This window comes from Procambarus clarkii, unplaced genomic scaffold (assembly GCF_040958095.1).
Source record: "Procambarus clarkii isolate CNS0578487 unplaced genomic scaffold, FALCON_Pclarkii_2.0 HiC_scaffold_720, whole genome shotgun sequence".
Lineage (NCBI taxonomy): Eukaryota > Metazoa > Arthropoda > Malacostraca > Decapoda > Cambaridae > Procambarus > Procambarus clarkii.
The window spans coordinates 62,278-67,506 of record NW_027189753.1 but is presented as its reverse complement, the minus strand read 5'-3'; the positions used below and the strand labels follow the sequence as shown (position 1 = coordinate 67,506).

The 5,229-nt window shown below is 32.1% G+C and overlaps 1 long non-coding RNA gene across 1 annotated transcript; it reads left to right on the top strand.

Moving 5' to 3' along the window:
• Positions 1-715: 715 nt before the first annotated feature.
• LOC138361773 (uncharacterized) lies at positions 716-2,213 on the top strand. The gene is made up of 3 exons (XR_011227174.1): positions 716-1,490; positions 1,631-1,759; positions 2,141-2,213. It is a non-coding gene; the product is annotated as an uncharacterized lncRNA (long non-coding RNA).
• The last annotated feature ends 3,016 nt before the right edge of the window (positions 2,214-5,229 follow it).

Sequence of the window (5,229 nt, the reverse complement as noted above, 5' to 3'; positions counted from 1 at the left end):
TTTTATTGCGATTCCAATGATACCAAAATTAGCGATGTAGGACAACTGTAGGCTTCGCAACCATTAAGAAAGTGGAAACATTTTGTTGCTGTTTGGCGCTCTCGGCGAGTGATCTGCATAGTTTTTTATTTGGTGTTGATACTCCTTATGCTTGGGCGGCATTTTATAGGTATGCTCTGATAGACAATTTCATTGCGAACACAGTGATACCAAATTTAAATACGTGCGCCTTCAATTATTGTCAGGACAGTCAAAAGAGTGTACACTTTTTCGGTCTTACCGCGTAGGCGCGCGAAGTGCCGAAAGCATCTGGGGTATTGTTTTTTTTTGAGCGCCGAGAGCGCGAAAGTGTTAACTAAAATGTTCCTGATTTTCCGTTTATATTACCGATGGAAGATGTACATCTTCCATCGGTAATATAAACGGAAAATCAGGAACATTTTAGTTAATTCTAATGAAAACACATTGATTTTTATAATTTGTATTGGAAACAACATTGTCATATGTCTTTTCATGGATCTAAATAGTACGAAACCTCGCTTTATGATTCGAAGTTAAAATCCACAAATTTGGTATAATAGTGACTTTTTTCGTTTTTCATGTAGTTTGATATTACGTAAATATATTCATTTTTCCAATATTTCGATACTATTTCATGTAGTATCACGATATGTGATTTGGCCTTCAAATCTCAGAATTTCGCATAATATTGCATTTTAAGGTGGCGTTATAATTGTTTGGCCGAAAAAATTCGGCCAAACACGAAAAATTTATAAAAATACTACAACGTTCTGGCAACACCGTGGTGCAAACCGTTTAATGTTATGATAATAAATAACGTAATTAGAGCAAATTTTCCAGCCGCAATTGCCCGAAATCTGGTCCTCGCGGCTCGGGTGCGCCGTAGGGTGATGCGTCATACGTTGTAAGCGTCTAGTATTTCGCAATAGAGTGGAGAATATCTTGTTATGCATATACAAATTATAAACACACTCGCTGGCAACTGTCTTCTGTGAGAGGGAGGGGCTATAATCCGATTACTCTGGCTTAGTCACCCTCTCAGTGTCTGTGCCGGCGGTCGCATGCCTGACGCGCTCGCACAGATCGTATTTTCTTGCATATACTGCACAATGGATATAGTATCGGACAAGAAGAAAGCTCTAAAGGCAAGAGCTCTACGCGTTAGCCAAGTAAAGAAGGAGCGTAAAGCCACACTGAGGCAAAACAAGAGTTCCCTTGAGTGAAGAGAGAGGGCAGCCTCCCGCCCCCACAACACACTACCTCGCCTCACACCCAGGCACCCACACCTCCTGTGGCACCTGCCACACCTCTGTGGCACCTGCCACACCTCCTGCTGCACCTGCCACACCACCTGCGGCACCTGCCACACCACCGGCGGCACCTGCCACTCAAGATCTTAGACCTGCAACTCAAGACGTTCTCCCTCTTGATGTTGCAAGATGTTGCATATTTCAGACCAATTATATTAGGTTAGTATGTATTATGTTTTATATCTTGATACTATATCATAAATAATTGTAAATATAAAGCTGCTGTCTTTTTTTTTATTTTTTTTTATTTTTTTTTTTTATTTTTTTTTTTAATAATTTTTTTTTTTTTTTTTTATCAGGCGATCTTCATGGAACTTACACACCTTACTGAAGGAATGCCAATCTACAAGGGTGGTAATTTTGATTGAAATTGGTAGTTCATCAACCTCAGCCAAAGGTGGCTGAACTTTGACCTTCATTTTTTACAGGTAACTAATTTGCAACTATATGGTTGAATAACTTTTTTATTTATTATTCAATTTACATGGAACTTGCACATTATATGTAGAGTCTGTGCCTCTAAAAACTCAAGTTATATATTTCCCCTAAGATCATTTATTGATTTTATATATATTTATAAACATCATTTTGTTGCATAATTTTTTGGGTGAACTTTGAAAATTTGTATTATTGCACTAAATAGGTTTGGGATAATAATGCCACTAGACAACCTTTATTATATAGTATTGTGATAGCTGAGTATCATAGAAATAATATCAGTTGATATTTGTATTTGTTATATCAACTTTAAAACATGTAAAAAAATGGTTAAAAAAAGTTTTTTTTTTTTTTTCTCCCTCTCTATTTAGGCTGCGATGCTGAAACTTGGACCACTTGCAGCCCTCTTCACGTGTAACACGTCAATAAATTTTCATTGCACTAGAACAACTTTTATGAACCCTAACTATCGCCCCCTTAAGTAAGTTTTCTTGCATTTTGTTTCGTACGAGAAATCATCGAATTTAGCAATATTTTGACGTTTATCATTCCCTTTTCCTTTGTGTGATTTAATCAAAATATCATCAAATTAGGCAATATTTTGCCGTTTTTCCTCGTTTTTGTGAATTTTCAGTTTATTAGTATTAACTCAATAAATATACAATTAAAATGATGCAAACACATAATTGATTAGATTATAACCTTAAATACTTCATTTTCAATCATATATTTGTTTCTCTTTAAAATACTGAGTAAGATATTGAAAAGGGGGAGAAGTTCTGTTTTATTGCATATATCGACGTTTCAGCCGGATTAGAGCGGTTTTACGTGTACATCTTCCATCGGTAATATAAACGGAAAATCAGGAACATTTTAGTTAATTCTAATGAAAACACATTGATTTTTATAATTTGTATTGGAAACAACATTGTCATATGTCTTTTCATGGATCTAAATAGTACGAAACCTCGCTTTATGATTCGAAGTTAAAATCCTCAAATTTGGTAAAATAGTGACTTTTTTTCACGTTTTTCATGTAGTTTGATATTACGTATATATATTCATTTTTACCAATATTTCGATACTAATTCATGTAGTGTCACGATATGTGATTTGGCCTTCAAATCTCAGAATTTCGCATAATATTGCATTTTAAGCAAGTTTTCTTGCATTTTGTTTCGTATGAGAAATCATCGAATTTAGCAATATTTTGACGTTTATCATTACCTTTTCCTTTATGTGATTTAATCAAAATATCATCGAATTAGGCAATATTTTGCCGTTTTTCCACGTTTTTGTGAATTTTCAGTTTATTAGTATTAATTCATTAAATATACAATAAAAATGATGCAAACACATAATTGATTAGATAGTAACCTTAAATACTTCATTTTCAATCATCTATTTGTTTCTCGTTAAAATACTGAGTAAGATATTGAAAAGGGGAGAAGTTCGGTTTTTATTGCATATATCGACGTTTCAGCCGGAATAGAGCGGTTTTACGTGTACATCTTCCATCGGTAATATAAACGGAAAATCAGGAACATTTTAGTTAATTCTAATGAAAACACATTGATTTTTATAATTTGTATTGGAAACAACATTGTCATATGTCTTTTCATGGATCTAAATAGTACGAAACCTCGCTTTATGATTCGAAGTTAAAATCCACAAATTTGGTATAATAGTGACTTTTTTCGTTTTTCATGTAGTTTGATATTACGTAAATATATTCATTTTTCCAATATTTCGATACTATTTCATGTAGTATCACGATATGTGATTTGGCCTTCAAATCTCAGAATTTCGCAATATTATGCGAAATTCTGAGATTTGAAGGCCAAATCACATATCGTGATACTACATGAAATAGTATCGAAATATTGGTAAAAATGAATATATTTACGTAATATCAAACTACATGAAAAACCTGAAAAAAGTCACGATTATACCAAATTTGAGGATTTTAACTTCGAATCATAAAGCGAGGTTTCGTACTATTTAGATCCATGAAAAGACATATGACAATGTTGTTTCCAATACAAATTATAAAAATCAATGTGTTTTCATTAGAATTAACTAAAATGTTCCTGATTTTCCGTTTATATTACCGATGGAAGATGTCCACGTAAAACCGCTCTAATCCGGCTGAAACGTCGATATATGCAATAAAAACAGAACTTCTCCCCTTTTCAATATCTTAATCAGTATTTTAAAGAGAAACAAATAAATGATTGAAAATGAAGTATTTAAGGTTATAATCTAATCAATTATGTGTTTGCATCATTTTTATTGTATATTTATTGAGTTAATACTAATAAACTGAAAATTCACAAAAACGTGGAAAAACGGCAAAATATTGCCTAATTCGATGATATTTTGATTAAATCACATAAAGGAAAAGAGAAATAAAATAAAGGGAAAAGGGAAAAAAAATAAACGTCAAAATATTGCTAAATTCGATGATTTCTGGTACGAAACAAAATGCAAGAAAACTTGCTTAAAATGCAATATTATGCGAAATTCTGAGATTCGAAGGCCAAATCACATATCGTGATACTACATGAAATAGTATCGAAATATAGGTAAAAATGAATACATTTACGTAATATCAAACTACATGAAAAACGTGAAAAAGTCAATATTTAACTATATTTGAGGATTTTAACTTCAAATCATAGAGCGAGGTTTCGTATTATTTAGATCCAAGAAAAGACATATGAAAATGTTGTTTCCAATACAAATGATAAAAATCAATGTATTTTCATTAGTGTTAACTAAAATGTTCCTGATTTTCCGTTTATATTACCGATGGAAGATGTACACGAAAATCGCTCTATTCCGGCTGAAACGTCGATATATGCAATAAAAACAGAACTTCTCCCCTTTTCAATATCTTACTCAGTATTTTAACGAGAAACTAATAGTTGATTGAAAATGAAGTATTTAAGGTTATTATCTAATCAATTATGTGTTTGCCTCATTTTTATCGTATATATAATGAATTAATACCCATAGACTGAAAATTCACAAAAACGAGGAAAAATGGCAAAATATTGCCTAATTCGATCATATTTTGTTTAAATCAAATAAAGGAAAAGGGGATGATAAACGTCAAAATATTGCTAAATTCGATGATTTCTCGTACGAAACAAAATGCAAGAAAACTTGCTTAAAATGCAATATTGTGCGAAATTCTGAGATTTGAAGGCCAAATCACATATCGTTATACTACATGAAATAGAATCGAAATATTGGTAAAAATGAATGTATTTACGTAGTATCAAACTACATGAAAAACTTGAAAAAAAAGTAACTATTTAACCATATTTGAGGATTTTAACTTCAAATCATAGAGCGAGGTTTCGTATTATTTAGATCCAAGAAAAGACATATGAAAATGTTGTTTCCAATACAAATGATAAAAATCAATGTATTTTCAATAGTATTAACACTTTCG